Source organism: Loxodonta africana, chromosome 2, assembly GCF_030014295.1.
Source record: "Loxodonta africana isolate mLoxAfr1 chromosome 2, mLoxAfr1.hap2, whole genome shotgun sequence".
NCBI classification, from domain to species: domain Eukaryota; kingdom Metazoa; phylum Chordata; class Mammalia; order Proboscidea; family Elephantidae; genus Loxodonta; species Loxodonta africana.
This window is the reverse complement of record NC_087343.1, coordinates 79,781,253-79,799,071: the sequence shown is the minus strand read 5'-3', so window position 1 is coordinate 79,799,071 and position 17,819 is coordinate 79,781,253. Positions and strand designations below refer to the sequence as shown.

General features: G+C 38.9%; 1 protein-coding gene across 4 annotated transcripts in view; it reads left to right on the top strand.

Annotated features, from left to right (window-relative positions):
- Positions 1-17,819, top strand: part of CERT1 (ceramide transporter 1) — a 160,145-nt gene that overhangs the window by 58,275 nt on the left and 84,051 nt on the right. The gene's annotated exons all lie outside the window — the stretch shown is intronic.

The following is a 17,819-nucleotide window of genomic DNA, read 5'->3' as shown; positions in this document are numbered from 1 at the left end:
TATTTATGATTCTTGCCAGTACCTTTGAAGTATAATGGCTTGCAAATAATCGTTTTCCAATGTTACAGACTCCGTCCACATTTATTGGTCAGCATTCTGCTGTAAAAAAAATCCCTCTTTGTTAACAGGTGGACCTGTGGATTCCTGTTTTATTTAATGGGTTATAAGCCATTACTGCACTTATTTTGATGATCAAATTGTCTTAGATCTGGCTAATGGAAGCCAAGCCCCTTCAAGCCAGTTCCTTTGTTCTTTAGACATGCCTTCATGACTTTTTGTTTTGTTTTTTAAGTACTCCCTTATTTTCACACTCAAAAATTTCTTCCAGGATCGTTTTGTACCTTCCTTGTTCCAGTCCTGGAATCACCCGTTTCTGTGAGGAGCCCTAGTTGTTTTGTTTAGGGATTAGTGTTGGACTGGGGTGGGGGTTTTATTGTTCAGTATAGACTTTGCTTTAATCTTTCTGTTTTAAGTATTTTACCCTGTTCCTTGATAGCCCTTCATTTAGGGGTCCCTCTAGTTCACCATATCCAAATAGAAAACCTCTAACTGCTAGAAAGGTTATGGGACTATTTTTAGGGATGGTATTTATCTAGGCAGACTAATTATTTCTTACTTTTAATCAATCCTTCAGGAACTGGAGCTGCCAACTCCTGGCTCTCATTTTTTCTGTAGTTCTTTGGCACAAATAAGATTACTGTTTAGCCTGTCCTTCCCCTGTCTTCCCCCACTGCACACTTTAGTTTCTGTCATCACCTGTGATTTATTAATTTGTTCATCTGCCTTCATCTTTTAAAATTTGATTGAAATCTCTTTTTTTGCTGTCTTCTTACCCATTTTATTTGTTCTCTTTTAATGCCTTATCATTTAAGTAGGACTTGAAGAGTTAGTAGAGGTGAATATGTTTAGTCTACCATATTTTTCCACAAGTCCTACATATTTTTAAAAATAACCTTTTGTTATTTTATCATATATACATGTGATATATAGAAAATATAGATAAAGTGAAGATAATTAGCTCTAAATTATACAACTCAGAGATAATCTTTGATGTAATTTTTTTAGCATATAAATCTCTTTATTAAAATAGCTGTATACTATTCCGTGGAGCCCCTGGGTGGCACAGACAGCTAAGCGCTTCATCATTTACAGAAAGGTTGGCAGTTTGAATCCATTCAGAGGCATCTTGGAAGAAAGGCCTGGAAACTTACACCTGAATACAGTTCTCTGACACACACATGGGGTTGTCATGACTCAGAATCAAATTGACTCGATGGCATCTGGTTTTATACTATTCTGTGGAATAAGTATCCTATTATGAATTTTTGGGGGGTAGATGTCTTATTCAACGTTTACTCTTATTGAACTCACCTTCTGTGGTTTTATCTGCTGTATACATCTTTATAGCCAGAAAATGGGACAGCAGTAAGGCAATCACAAACACTCAGAAATTTTTAGAAATAACTTCAGAGCTTTTAAGAGTATGCTAGGGCAAATTTTGTAGTATCTTAGTCCAGGTTGAATAAAGTCTTACGGAAGCACAACTGAGAGTAGCAAACTTAACTAATTGTGTTATATGTTTTTAAAGAACTACTACTGCATCATATACGACTTTCAGCCAGCTCTCTGTTTTCAGCCCCAGCTGTACTCCTGACATAGAAGACCAGAGAAAGCTAATTTGGGAGTGGGAGTGGGGCAGGGGTGGGCAGTAAGCAGTGGCATAGTAAGACTAAGAGGAAAAAGTACTTAAGATTACTTGCAAAGAAGGTTTGCAGAAGAACCCTGTCTTTAAAAGAACTAGTTCACCGAATAAAAATACAGTAATTATTTAAAGGGGGAAAATAAAACAAGATTACAGAGCTGACAGTCTGTTCATAGTAGAGAAAAACAGTGATTTTTTGCATGATTATGATATGTGCAAAGGTCATTGTATATCTTGAGATATCATCTTTGTGGAAGTCAAGGATAAAGTTGTTTTTAGGGAATCTAAGTCATTTTTTTTTCTTTTAAGTCATAGGAAGGACTCAAAGTTTTGTTTATTTGTGGTACTTAGAACTAGATAGGGTGAGGCTGGTTTTTTTTTTATTTTACCATTTCAGGTTGCAAAGTATTTTCCCTGTGACTTTTGAATGTAATGTGTGCACTTACCCATAATGGCAACAGGACGAGGCATCCGTTTTGCCTCCAAGGAAGAGTATTATGCACAGACAAAACAAAATCAAAGTGTTTTTCACTATCTTCATTGTCGTTTAAGGTAGGGAATACCCTAACCAGAGAATGTTTCACTCTTTCAGTGCTTAACTGGTTTTGATATATCCTACAAACTGTCATTGCCTAAAAGAACAAAGCTAAGCAATGAAGATATTTAGAGGGGAATATCCTAGTAATGGAGCCCTGATGGCACAGTGGTTAAGTGCTATAGCCGCTAACCAAAAGGTCTGCAGTTTGAATCCACCAGCTGCTCCTTGGAAACCCTACGGGCAGCTCTGCTCTGTCCTGTAAGGTCGCGGTGAGTCAGAATCAACTCGACAGCAAAGGGTTTGATTTTGATTTTGATATTCTAGTACAGAGTACAAAGCATTCAAGTACACAGGCCTTGAGGCAGGTATGTTTGAGGTTGAGCAAGGAGGCTAGTACTGCTGGAGTGGAAGGGGAAGAGTAGTAGCAAAGAGATGTAGAGTTTTGTAATGGGAAGCCATTGAAGAGCTTTGAACAGGAGAGTAACACAAGTTGATTTTTATTTTGGCAATCATTGTGGCTGCTATGTTGAGGATAAACTATAGAAGGCAAGGGCAGAATCAGTAACTTATAGTTGGGAGACTGTTGCAATAATCCAGGTAAGAAATGAGAACAGGGTTGGGCAAACTGTTTTGTAAACAGCCAGATAGTAAATATTAGGTATTGCAAGCCATATAATCTCTGTTGCAACTACTTAGCTTTGCTGTTGTAGCACAAACATAGCTCCAGACAATACATGATTGAATGAACATGGCTGTATTCTAATAAAATTTTATCTATGGACACTGAAATTTGAATTTTATGTGATTATGTGCCATGAAATATTCTTTTGATTTTCTAAAATGTAAAAACCATTCCTAGGCCTTAAAAAAACCTTAGGCCAAGCTAAAACAGGTGCCAGCCCCCCAGACTAGTGATAGTAATGATATGGTAAGAAGTAGTTAGATTCTAGGTATATTTCTGGAATAGACCTAGCAGAATTGGATATGAGATGTGAGAGGAAAAAAAGGAGTCAGTGTGTTTGGATAGGGAGACAGAGAAAATTTTTACCTCCTGGATATGTTCTCACTATAAAATTATAATGACTCCAGACAGTGTTATAAAGTGAAGGCAGCAGGTTGTGGAGGGAAGGGAGAGGAAACAAGTGGTAGTAGGGAAATTTTATGGCATTCTTTTAACTTTTAATTTTGACATAACTTCACACTTACAGAAAAGCTTCAGAAATTCTCGTATACCCTTCACATACACTTCACCACGTTTGCTTTAGCCCCCTCTGTCTTTTAAGACACACACACAACTTTTTTTGAACCATTTATACTTCTCTACCGCGAAATACTTCAGCATATAACCTGTTGCTGTCGAGTTGATTCCAGCTCACTGTGACCCTGTGGGATGGAGTAGAACTGCCCCCATGGGGTTTCCCAGGCTGTAGTCTTTGCTGAAGCAGACTGACACATCTTTCTCGCTCAGAGTGGCTGGTGAGTTGGAGCCACCGCCTTTCTCTTAGCAGCTGAGTACTTAACCACTGTGCCACTAGGGCATGCCTTACTTCAGTGTATATTTCCTATGAACAAGGACATTCCTTTTTTGTGTGTATATAAATTCTTTGGCTTTTAGTGTGTTCACAGATATGTGCAACTATCACCAAAGTCAACTTTAAAACATTTTCATCATCTCAAAAAGAAACTGTGTACTCTTTAGCTATCACCTGTTTATAATCCCATGCCTCCCAATTCCTAGCAACCATTAATCTACTTTTTGTCTTTATGAATTTGCCTCTTCTGTATATTTCCTATAAATGGAATCATAATATGTGGTCTTTTATGACTGGCTTCTTGCACTTAGCGTAGTGTTTCCGAGTTCTATCCTTTTCATGGCTGAATAATATCCATTGCGTGGATATACCATGTTTTGTTTATCCATTCACGTGTTGGTGGACATTTGGGTTCTTCCCACCTTGTGGCTGTTATGGATAATGCTGCTGTAAACATTGGTGTGCAAGTTTGTGCACGGACATGTGTTTTCCTTTCTTATGAACATGTGTATGGGCCTGGGATTGCTATGTTACGTGGTAACTCTATGTTTAACTGTTTGAGGGACCACCAGCCTGTTTTCCAAAGTGGCTGTGTTATTTTACAGTACCACTAGCAGCGTGTGAGGGTTCTCTCTATCCTTATCCACACTTGTTGTTATCTGACTTTTTTTTATTATAGCCATCCTAATAGATGTGAAGCAGTATCTCATTGTGATTTTTATGGTGCTTTAGGTGAAAGTTTAAAGCTCAAGTTAGTTTCTCATTTAAAAACTTATACACATACTGTTTTGTGACACTGGTTGCAATCCCTACAATGTGACAGCACTCTCCCCCTTTCCACCCCAGGCTCCCTGTGTCTGTTCACCCAATTCATGTCCCTTCCTGCCTTCTTGTCTTCCTTTAGGACAGGAGTTGCCCATTTGGTCTCTTACATTTGATCGAACTAAGAAACATGTTCCTCACATGTGTTATTGTTTTATACGCCTGTGTTATCTTTCTGAAAAGTGGGCCTCAAGAGTGGTTTAAGTTTTGAGTTAGCAGAGCGTCCAGGGGCCCTAGTCTCGGGGGTTCCTCCATTCTCTGTCAGACCAGTAAGTCTGGTTAGTTGAATATATTTCTGAAAACAGTTGAATCATCCAGACAACATTAAGCAGGTTGTGGTGGTGGTTGTTCACTGCCATCTAGTTAGCCTCCAACTCGAGGCAACCCCATGTGTTGCTGAGTAGAACTGCTCTATGGAGTTTTCTTGTCTATAATCCTTACAGAAGCATTTCACCAGACCTTTCTTCCAAAGAGCCACTGCATGGGTTTGAACTGCTAATTTTTAGGTTAGTAGCCAATTGTAAACCATTTGCACCACCCAGGCTCTTTGGGATATTTGTATTTTTTATTATTGAGTTAGAAGATTTCTGTATGTCTTCTAGTTACAAAACGCTTATCAGAGATGTTATTTGCAAATGTTTTTTTCCTGTTCTGTGGGTTGTCTTTTCATTTTCTTGATAGTATCATTTGAAGCAAAAATTTTAATCAAGTCCCACTAACTTATTTTTCCTTTTGTTGCTCATGCTTTTGATGTCATATATAAGAATCCATTGCCAATCCAAGATCATAAAGATTTACCCCTAGATTTTCTTATAAGAATTTTATAGTTTTAACTCTACATTTAGGTTTATGATCATTTTTCAGGTAATTTTTATTTATGGTGTGAGGTAAGGGTCTAAATTCATTCTTTTACATGTGACTATCCAGTTGTCCCAGTAGTTCAAAAAACTACTCTTTCCCCAGTGAACAGTCTTGTTTTTACCCTTGTCAAAACCCAGTTGACCATAAATAGACAGATGAGTTTATTTCTGTGCTCTCAATTCTATTCCACTGATGTGTCGTTCCTTAGACTAGTACCACACTGGCTTGATTACTGTTGCTTGGTAGTAACTTTTGAAATCAGGGAGTGTGAGTCTTAAAACTTAGTTCTTTTCCAAGATTCTTTTGGCTATTCTGGGCTGCTTGTAATTCCATATGAGTTTTAGGCCTGGCTTTTCAGTTTCTACAAAGAAGCTAGCTGGAATTCTGATGGGGGTTTGACATCTTGGGTAGTATAGCCATGCAGTCTTTTATGAGATTGAACAACAGATATTTATTTAGCACGTCAGCTCTTACTGGTACTTGGGATTCAGCAGTGAGCAAAATAGAATATTCTGGTCTTCACGGAGCTTACATTTTAGCGTAGAGAATAGACAGACAATAAATAAGTACATACTAAATATATGGTGACAGATAGTGATAGGTGCAGTGAAGAAGACAATATCAAAACTTCTGTTCTCCTCTTAAGTTTCAATAGAGTTTGGATACAGTTTTCTGAAGCCTAGTTTTAAAAATTGTAATCGAGAAGATACTGCCTGTTTAACTCACTGTTTAATATATGCACAACATCGAATGCCTTATACTGCCAGATCTAACTTCTTTTTTTAACCTTTGTTTACATTTTTGTGGAGTCCTGGTGGCACAGTGGTTAAGAGCTTGGCTGCTAACCAAAAGGTCAGCAGTTCAAATCTATCAGCCACTCCTTGGAAATCCTATGGGACAGTACTACTCTGTCATATAGGGTTGCTGTGAGACAGAATAGATTCAGCAGCAACAGGTTTGTTTCTTTGGTTTTGCATTTTCATGTTAAATAGTTAAATACTCATTGTAAATTGACTGAGACACAACTCTTAGGGAAGATTTTGCTATTGTAAAGCAAAATTACTGTAAAATAAGTTAGTGTGTGTGTGTGTATATATATATCTAATATTTGAATTTTTCTGTTGTACCAGATATTGTACAAAATGCTTTCCACATTTCAACATATAAAATGTGTGTTATTATATTTAATCCTTTCAACAATCCAGTGAAATCAGTATTGCTTTTGCTTCCCACTTTCATAGATAAAGAATTGAGAATTTAATTCACTCGCCTAAGGCCCCAATAGACTATATATATCACCATCCTTGGATCTTTGACAGTCTGAAAATCAACATATAGCAGAAGTCTGTATAAAGGTATACACCAGCCTTTCCAGGATGAGCTTAATTAGTAATTGATAATTGTGAAAGGAAACCAGCCTACAGAGAGATAACAGGAAGCCACCCAAACTGAGAAACAGATATCTGAAAGGAAAGACATGGAAAGTGTAATTCTCAAGGGATGTGATAGTTCAGTGCTTTTCAAATTGTTTTGTGAAAATGTCTCAGGAACCATTTTGTGAGAGTATCAGAGTGATCTTGAGGGGCAAAGAAAATTGGTAGGGCTTTTCTTTCCTTCCAGCCCCCATCCCCATCAGTTTTTTGCTTTTTTTAAATTGTGATTTAGCTGAAAGTTTACAGACTAAAATAGTTTCTCATTAAACAGTTAATACACAAATTGTTTTGGGACGTTGGTTACCAACCTCCCGATGTGTCAACAGTCTCTTCTTCTCCACCCTGGGTTCCCTGTTTCCATTCGTTCAGTTTTCCTGTCCCTTCCTGCCTTCTTATCTTTGCTTTTGGGCTACAAAAAAAACCAAACCCATTCCCGTCGAGTTGATTCCGACTCATAGCAACCCTATAGGACAGAGTAGAACTGCCCCGTAGAGTTTCCAAGGAGCGCCTAGTGGATTCGAACTGCCGACCTTTTGGTTAGCAGCCGTAGCACTTAACCACTATGCCACCAGGATTTTCACTTTTGGGCTAGTGTCCCTATTAATCTCGTATACATGATTGACCTACGAAGCACGTCCCTCGCCTGTGTTATTGTTGGCCCTATAGACCTGTCTGGAAACCCTGGTGGCGTAGTGGTTAAGAGTTCAGCTGCTAACCGAGAAGTCAGCAATTCGAATCTACCAGGCGCTCCTTAGAAACCCTATGGGGCAGTTCTACTCTGTCCTATAGGGTCACTGAGTCAGAATAGACTTGACGGCAGCAGGGTATAGACCAGTCTAATCTTTGGCTGAAAGGTGAACCTCAGCAGTGACTTCAGCACTGAGTTAATAGCGTGTCCGGGGGCCATACTCTCGGGGCCCATCAGTTTTTTGTATATAAGGGTTAAAGTTAAGTGCGGTGTTTTTTTTTTTTTGGTTGGGGGAGGGGGCAGGATCTTATCACTTAAAATGAAAATTAGAAAAAACATTGCATTAAACTTGGTGTTACTAGCCACTAAAAGACTTCTTATTTTCATTTCATGCTGAAATTTTGGGAGCATCTTTTGATTTTTATGAATAGGAATGTATTTACTAGAACATTGAAACATCTGATCATCATGGCAGTTATTCCTCAGTGTAAATCATTCATTTGACAGTATGGTGTGTTCATTGATGAATGCCTGAATCTCATGTAAGCATGTTGGTTTCGAGTTAGCTTTCCTGTTTCCAAGGGTCTGGCAAGATCTAGTTTCTCGACTTGCAAAGCATTGTTTTCATTTCCTAGACTGGGGGACTTCCCCAGTATCACAGCATCTATGTTAGGTTCTGAATATAACCAGGTGGCCTCTTTTAAGACCTCTGTTCTCATTGTGCCATCAGCTTGCACAAGTGATAATATTCTCATGTAGTCCTAATTAAAGGGAGTGAATCAAGCATTTAAAAAAAAAACCAAACCCATTGCCATCGAGTCAATTCCAACTCCTAGCGACCCTACTCATAGGACAGAGTAGAACTGCCCCCATAGGGTTGAGTCAAGCATCTTGTTTTTGTTATTGTTAGGTGCTGTCAAGTCAGTTCCAACTCATAGCGACCCTATGTACAACAGAACAAAACAGTGCCTGGTCCTGGGCCATCCTCACAGTTGTTGTTATGCTTGAACCCATTGTTGCACCCACTGTGTCATTCCATCTCATTGAGGATCTTCCTCTTTTTTCGCCAGCCCTCTACTTTACCAAGCATAATGTCCTTTTCCAGGGACTGGTCCCTCCTATAACATGTCTGAAGTATGTGAGCTGTAGTCTTGCCTTCTTGTTTCTAAGGAGCATTCTAGCTGTACCTATTCCAGGACAGATTGGTTCACTCTTTTGGAAAGTCCATGGTATAGTCAGTATTCTTCACCAACACCATAATTAAAAGGTGTTAGTTCTTCTTTGGTCTTCCTTATTCATTTTCCAGATTTCGCATGCATATGAGGCGATTGAAAACACTATGGCTTGCTTGGGTCAGGTGCACCTTAGTCTTCAAGGTGCCATCTTTGCTTTTTAACACTTTAAAGAGTTTTTTTTGCAGCACATTTGCCCAGTGCAATGCATCATTTGATTTCTTGACTGCTGCTCCTGTGGGGTTAATTGTAGATCCAGGTGAAATAAAATCCTGGACAGCTTCAATATTTTCTCCTTTTATCATGATGTTGCTTATTGGTCCAGTTGTGAGGACTTTTGTTTTCTTTACGTTGAGTTGTAATCCGTGCTGAAGGCTGTAGTCTTTGATCTTGATCAGTAAGTACTTCAAGTCATCTTCGCTTTCAGCAAGCAAGGTTGTATCATCTGCGTATCGCAGATCAAAAGGTAGTCATTCAAACAGCAAGTGGATACCGCATGGTTTAAAGTCAGGAAAGGTGTGCGTCAGAGTTGTATCCTTTCACCGTACTTATTCACTCTGTATCCTGAGCAAATAATTCAAAAAGCTGGACTATATGAAGAACAGGGCATCAGGATTGGAGGAAGACTCATTTACAACTTGCAATATGCAGATGTTACAACCTTGAGTTAAGCATAGTGAGACTAAATTTGGAGTTAATTCGGTATTCTTCAGATTGGATAAATACCTATTTTTACTGACTTTCATGATGTACAGCCAAGACTCTTTGACTTGATTTTCTGTAGGTTCTACTGTATTTTCTTGCCATTTTATTTTACTAAGCTATAATGAGTAAAATTGATAGCCAAATACTTAGAAAATATAGAATAGTTTAAAGAAGAAAACCAATTGTAATTCCAACATTAAAAGGCAACCACTTTTTAACATTTTCTTGAAGTTATTTTTGTTTTCAGTTAAATTTTTATTTTGAAATAATTATACATTCATAGGAACTTGCAAAAATAGAACACCAAACCAAAAAATCAAACCTGTTGCCATTGGGTGGATTCTGACCCATAGTGACCCTATAGGACAAAGTAGTACTGCCTGTGGGGTTTCCAAGGAGCAGCTGGTAGATTTGAACTGCTGACCTTTTGGTTAGCAGCCAAGCTCTTAACCTCTGTGCCACCAGGGCTCCAGATGTTTAAATGGACACCAAATACCATTCTCCATTCAATAAACAAATATTGCCGTTGAATACCAGTCACTATATTAGGGCCTGGAATATACTGGGGTGGATGAAAGTGAGTCCCTGTTCTCTTACACCTTACAGTCTAGTGGAGTAGACAGTCTTTAATCACTTACGCATGTATAGATACAAACTGAAGTATGTATTGAGGCAGCACCAGGATTGGGATCATGCTGTGTATATACTTTTGTAACTTCTTTATTATCTTCCCAGCCTTTGGAAACATTGTTTTTTTTGTTTGTTTTCTTTATGGTTCTATAATATTTCACTATGAAATCAACATTTAGCATGTTTTGAACTACTTTTTTCATCAGCGAAGGTCCAATCAGGGAGCCAGAAAACACTTTAGGTGTTTTCAGCAGAAAGTATTTAATATAGGAAATCATTCAACAGATGGGGAAGGGATGGAAACAAAAAAAGAAAAGAAAAGCATTGAGGTAACACAAAGGTAGTAACTCTAAGGAACAGCTTCTGTACCTTGGGCTAAAGGAGCAAAGGGAAAAGGTTGGGGTTATCAAAACCTCCCTTTCTGGAAGGAGAGCACCGCAGAGCTGGGACTCAGACCTCGAAGAGAAAGTGTTGCCAGGTTAGTGCTGGTGCCACAGGAGCTTGGGACAGGAGTCTCATGGAAATGGGGCTTAAACCTCTGACTTGAAGGGCCTTCCTGGCTAGTTAGTACCTCAGGAGTTCAGAGGAAGGAGTTCTGGGAATCTGAGGCTCAGACTTCAAGGAAGGGGCACTCTGCTATTGTTATATCAAAAGACTGGAGAAAGTACCTTCGGCACCTGGGTCTCAGACATCTTGTTGTTATTGTTGTTAGGTGCTGTAACGTCAGTTCTGACTCATAGTAACCCTAACAGAACGAAACACTGCCAGGTCCTGTGCCATCCTCACAATCCTTGCTATGTTTGAGCCCATTTTTGCAGCCACCGTGTCAGTCCATCTTGTTGAGAATCTTCCTCTTTTTTGCTGACCCTCTACCTTACCCAGTCAAATGTCCTTCTCCAGGGACTGATCCCTCTGATAACGTGTCAAAAATACGTGAAATGAAGTCTCACCATCCTTGCTTCTAAGGAGCATCCTGGCTGTACTTATTCTAAAACAAATTGGTTTGTTCTTCTGGCAGTCCATGGTATATTTATTATTCTTCACCAACACCATAATTCAAAGTTATTAATTCTTCTTTAGTCTTCCTTACTCATTGTCAAGCTTTTGCATGCATTTGAGGCAATTGAAAATACCATGACTTGGGTGAGACGCACCTTAGCACTCCAAGTGACATCTTTGCTTTTTAACAGTTGAAAGAGGTCTCTTGTAGCAGATTTGCCCAGTGCGATACATCATTTGATTTCTTGACTTCTGCTTCTGTGCATGTTTATTGTGGATCCAAATAAAATGAAATCCTTGACAATGTCAGTATTTTCTCCCCTTATCATGGTGTTGTTCATTGGTCCAGTTGTGAAGACTTCTGTTTACTCTATGTTGAGGTGTAATCTGTACTAAAGGCTTTAGTCTTTGACCTTCATCAGTACATGCTTTAAGTCTTTGCTTTTAAAAAGTAAGGTTATACCATCTGCATATTGCACATTGTTACTGAGTCTTCCGCCAATTCTGATGCCATGTTCTTCTTATAGTCAAGCTTCTCGGATTATTTGCTCAGCATGCAGATTGAATAAGTATGGTGAAATGATATAACCCGGATGCACACCTTTCCTGATTTTAAACCACACAGTATCCCCTTGTTCTATTCAAATGACTGCCTCTTGATCTATGTACAGGTTCCGCATGAGCACAATTAAGTGTTCTGGAATTCCCATTCTTTGCAGTGTTACCCATAATTTGTTATCATCCACACAGTCAAATGCCTTTGCATAGTCAGGAAAACATCTTTCTGGTATTCTCTGCCTTCAGCTAAGACCAGTCTGACTTCAGCAACGATATCCCTTCTACGTCCCCTTCTGAATGCAGCTTGAATTTCTGGCAGGTCCCTTTCAATGTTTTGTTGAAACCATGTTTATCTTCAGCAAAATTTTACTTGCATGTGGTATTGATGGTATTGTTAGATAATTTCTGGATTCTTTTGGCTCACCTTTCTTTGAAATGGGCATGAAATGGATCTCTTTCAGTTGGTTGGCCAGGTAGCTGTCTTCCAAATTTCTTGGCGTAGACAAGCGAACGCTTCCAGGATTGCATCCATTTGTTGAAACATCTCAGTTGGTATTCTGTCAATTCCTGGAGCCTTCACTGATTTTTACTAATACATTCAGTGCAGATTGCTGCCTTTAATGCCCTCGGTACTTGATCATGTACTACCTCCTGAAATGGTTGAACATTGACAGGTTCTTTTTGGTACAGGAACTCTGTGTATTCCTTCCATCTGCTGTTGATGCTTCCTGCATCATTCAATGTTTTACCCATAGAAGCCTTCAGCATTACAACTCGACGCTTGAATTTTTCTTCAGTTCTTTCAACTTGAGAAATGTTGAGCATGTTCTTCCTTTTTGGTTTTCAAACTCCAGGTCTTTGTACTTTAGAAAGGGGATTATACCCAGTGTGGTGGTGGTGGTGGTGGTGTGTGCCATCGAGTCTATTTGGACTCATAGTGACCCTATGTGACAGAAGTGCCTCATAGGGTTTCCTAGGCTGAATTCTTTACATTAGCAGATCGCCAGATCTTTTCTGCTGGGCTTGATCCACTGACCTTTTTGTTAGCAGCTGGGTACTTAATCTACCAGGGCTCTTTATATACCCATTGTAGCTGGTAATAGTATCTAAGTTTGGAAGAGGAGTGCTGTCTAACTACATCCTACATATCTAAGAAGTAGCCTTTGTACAGCTGGTGCTGGTGCCTCTGAGGTGGTTTTATGATGGTGGTTTAGGGTTTCCATGTATCTAGAAAGACCAGATACTCAATTTTCCCTCCCAGCATCTCTCCACCCGTCTTAATTAGCATATGGGCGTATGATCTAGAGTCAGCCAACCAGACTGTTGTTATGCTGTTGTCTCTTCCTCTCTCACCCCATTGTCCCCCTCTTCTGCCCTACTTCGATTCTGGAGTAATACCATACAGAGAAGCAGAGATAGAGGGAGTTTTTCTTCTGACAATGCTGCCAGCAGAAGCATCTCGTTCCTATTAGCATTAGTGCCAGTAGTGGCTTACAAGGTCAAGAAGCAGAAGCAGCCCTGTCCACACCAGATGGTACCTGTGGTAAAATCTCAGCTGGGGTTCTATTGCCTAGTCTCCCTTGGCTTGTTTCCATTTTCTGATCTCAGTTCTTTATGTTTCCTAACAATCTTAGCTGCCTAATACTTTGAGTAAATTTCTTTCCTTAACTGAACAAGAATCAATTCCTGTTGCTTATAATTAAAGCACAGATTGATTCATGTCATTTAAATCTGATAGGATTTATTTGTTTCTTTGTTGGGTAGAGAAATTTTAATACTTTGTGTTTGTAAAAAAGACACTAGACTCAGATAATTATGAATCTTTGACCTTCATGAGTGTCCATCAGGATATATGAAAATTGGGTTGAATAGAGTCAAATTTCCATTGTGGAGAAAACCAGCCATATTTTTGACCAGTGGAACAAGTGAAAGGTACTCAGGATAACCAGGGCTACTGGAGAATGAGTAGGGGAACCTCCTGAAAAGAGAGACCCAGAGAAAGGGAACTCAAAATCGTGTGTGTAAATTCTGTTCAGATTTCTGTCTGGTTCCTGAACCACACATTTGGGACAGACCAGAAGCAGCCTAAGCCGTGATCTGAGTCACTGTTCACCATGGCAGATATGCAGGGAAACTAAAATTCCTTTGAAGAAAACTTGCTGTCTGTTTAGCTGGAGGAACCAGGGGAAGAAGCCCAAAGAATGAGGACATAACCCCGAAAAAGAGAGAGCCAGGTAGTGGGAGCCCCAAATTCTGAGTGTAAAACTCTGTCCAAATGTTTGCCTGACCCCTCAGCTGTATGTGTGCAGGCCAGACTGAAGCAGATACCCTAGTTGCTGATGATTAAATACATGGCAGAATTTACAATTTGAGTCTAAGCCTGTTAAAACAAAACCAGTATTTTTCAGAGCAAATGTAACAGAATTCAGAGTTCACAACCTAACCTGAAGAGCCAGGAAATTATGACACATTATTAAGGGGGGAAAAAAAAAGCCAACTTCAAGATGAGCCAGATGTTGGGATTTTAAAGCAGCTGTGGAGCAGTTCTACTCTGTAATGCATGGTGGGGTCACCATGAATTGGAGTAGATTCAATAGCAACAAGTTTGGTTTTTTATTATAACTGTGTCCAATGAGGTAAAAGAAAGTATGCTTGTAATGAATGAAAAGATAGGCAATTTCATCAGAGAAAAAGAAAACATAAAAAGACCCAATGGGAATTTTAGAATGGAAAAGAATGATATCTGAAATTAAAAAAAAAAAAAATCACTGCATGACATAAGTAGCAGATGGAGATGACAGAGAAGATAACCAGGATTTTAAAGATAGACCAATAAAAATCATTCTTAACAGAAGAAAGTTGTTTTTTTTTTTTTTAATCGTACTTTAGATGCAGGTTTACAGAACAAACTAGCTTCTCATTAAACAGTTAGTACACATATTGTTTTGTGACACTGGTTGCCAACCTCAAGGCATGTCAACATTCTTTCCTTCTCAACCTTGGGTTCCCTGTGACCAGCTTTTGTGTCCCCTCTTGCCTTCTAGTCCTTGCCCTTGGGCTGGTGTGCCCCTTTAGTCTCTAGTTTTGTTTTATGGGCCTGTCTAATCTTTGGCTGAAGGGTGAACCTACATTACTGAGCTAAAAGGAGACCAGTAAGCCTGGTCCTTTTTTTTTTGTGAGTTAGAATTTTGTTCTACATTTTTCTCCAGCTCTGTCTGGGACCATCTATTGTGATACCTGTCAGAGCAGTCAGTGGTGGTAGCCTGGCATCAAATAGCTGTGCTCGACTTGGTCTGGTGGAGGCTGTAGTACTTGTGGTCCATTAGTCATTTGGACTAATCTTCCCCTTGTGTCTTTGGTTTTCTTCATTCTCCCTTGCTCCAGATGGGGTGAGACCAGTGGAGTATCTTAAATGGCTGCTCACAAGCTTTTAAGACCCCAGATGCTACTCACCAAATTAGAATGTAGAACATTTTCTTAATAACTATATTATGCCAGTTAAGCTAGATGTACCTCGACACAGTGGTCTCCACAGCCCTCAGCCTGATAATTTGGTCCCTCAGGGAGTATGGAGCTTCCGTGACCTTGCCTTGTACAAGTTGTGCTGGTTTCCCTAGTATTGTGTACTGTCTTACCCTTCACCAAAGTTATCACTTAATTATTGTGTATTTAGTGTTTTTCCCTCCCTACCCCTCTCCTTTGTTGTAACCATCAAAGATCGTTTCTTTTTGTATGTAAACCTTTTAAAGAGTTTTTATAGTAGTGGTCTCATACAGTATTTGACCTTTTGTGATTGATTTATTTCACTCAGCGTAATGCCCTCCAGATTCATCCATGTTGTGAGATGCTTCGCAGATTCATCATTGTTATTTATGATTGCATAGTATTTCATTGTGTCTAGTACCACAGTTTGTTTACCCATTCATCTGTTGATGGGTGTCTAGGTTGTTTCCGTCTTTTTGCTAATGTGAACAATGCTACAATGAACATGGGTGTGCATATGTCTATTCATGTGACAGCTCTTATTTCTCTAGGATATATTCTTAGCAGTGGGATTGTTGGATCATATGGTATTTTTATTTGTAGCTTTCTAAGGAAGCGCCATATCGTTTTCTAAAATGGTTGTACCATTTTGCATTCCCATCAGCAATGCATAAGAGTTCCAGTCTCCCTGCAACCTCTCCAATGTTTGTTATTTTCTGTTTTTTTATTATTGCCAGTAGTGTTGGGGTGAGATGCTATCTCGTTGTGGTTTTGATTTGCATTTCTCTAATGGCAAGTGATCTTGAGCATTTCCTCATATGTCTGTTAGCCCCTTCAGAGTCTTCTTTGGTGAAGTGTCTGTTCATTTCCTTTGCCAATTTTATAATTGGATTATTTGTCTTTTTGTTGTAGAGGTGTTGGACTTTCCTGTAGATTTTAGAGATTAGACCCTTCTTGTATTTGTCGTAGCCAAAAATTTTTTCCCAGTCTATGGGTCCTCTTTTTACTCTTCTTTTGAAGTCTTTTGATGCACTTAAGTGTTTAATTCTTAAAAGATTCCAGTTATCTAGCTTATTTTCTAGAGTTTGTGTGTTGTTATGGTTTGTATCCTGTTAATGCTGTGTATTAGGGCCTCTAGTCTTGATCTTATTTTTTCTTCCATGATCTTTATAGTTTTTGGCTTTATATTTAGGTCTTTGATCCATTTTGAATTAGCTTTTGTCTATGGTATGAGGTATAGGTCCTGTTTCATTTTTTTTACTGATGGATACCTAGTTTTGCCAGCATCATTTTTTTGTTTGTTTTTTAATGACGAGAGCTTCCGAGACCTATAGTATAATTTCAGAATATGTGCATTTTAGGAGTTCCAGAAGGAGAGAAGAGAGAAAAGGGAGCAAAGAAAATTTTGAAGAAATAGTAGTCAAAAACTCTAAGATTTGGTGAAAGACAAGTTTATATATTCAAGAAGCCCAGAAAACTCCAAACAGGATAAATTGGAAGAAAACCATACCAAAGCACATTGTAGACAAACTGCTGAAAACCATAGATAAATAGAAAATTTTGAAAGTAGCCAGAGAAAAATGACACATTAGGGTATAGTGATTAAAATTACCACCCACTTCTCATCGTAGAAGCTAAATGAGAGTGGAACAGCATGTTATAATGTGATGAAAGGGGGAAAAATCTTGTCAATCCAGAATGATGTCGTCAATGAAAGTATCTTTCAAGAATGAAGTGAAATACTCAACAACAACAAAATAAATAAAATTTTGGGGTAAGAAAGTGAAATATATCCTCAAAGAAACGGAAACTAAGAGAACTTGTCAGCAGACTCAGATTACGAGAAATGCTAAAGGAAGTTTTTCAGGCTGAAGGGCTATGACATCAGGGGAAAATGCATATCTTCAGAAAGTTAATAAAGAACGCCAGAAAAAGGATATATATGATGCGTATTTTTATTATTTCTTAATTCCTTTAAAATATGGGTGTTTAAAACAAAAATTGTAACATTGTAAGGTATATAACATGAATTAATAATATATATGTAATATATTATATATATAATATATATGACAAATAATGATAATATAAGTGGACTTATACAGTAGCAAGGATTCTACATTTTACATGAGGTAGTATAATATTAACCCTAAGAACGAGGTGTAAAGTTAATGATGTTCCAAGGATAATAATCACCAAAAATCAAATCCCCACTTTTCCACTTACTTCCCTGACACATCAGCAGCAACATGCAACACTTCTCTGACCCCAGCCACCCAGAACTAGGTCAGATGTCATAGGTTAAAAAGGACACAGTAACCCAGCTGCCAGTGCAACACTTCTTCCTTTGATTTTATCCACTGGAGCTGTGTCAGATGTCACAAGTTAGAAGAATACCATCCCTCAGACACCAAATAGGCAGATAGCAGCCATAAACTCAGGAGTCTCCCACCCCATGCCACCCTCTGTTCCAGGGCTCCCTAACTTCTGAGCTGCCAGCTACAAATTCAAGAGTTCCCTCTACCCCCTCAAGATACCAACTGTAAGCTCAGGAGTTCCCAGCCCCCTAAGTTCTGACCTGCTGGCCCACTACTCACTTGGCTTTGATAATTTGCTGGGATGACTCAGAGCTCATA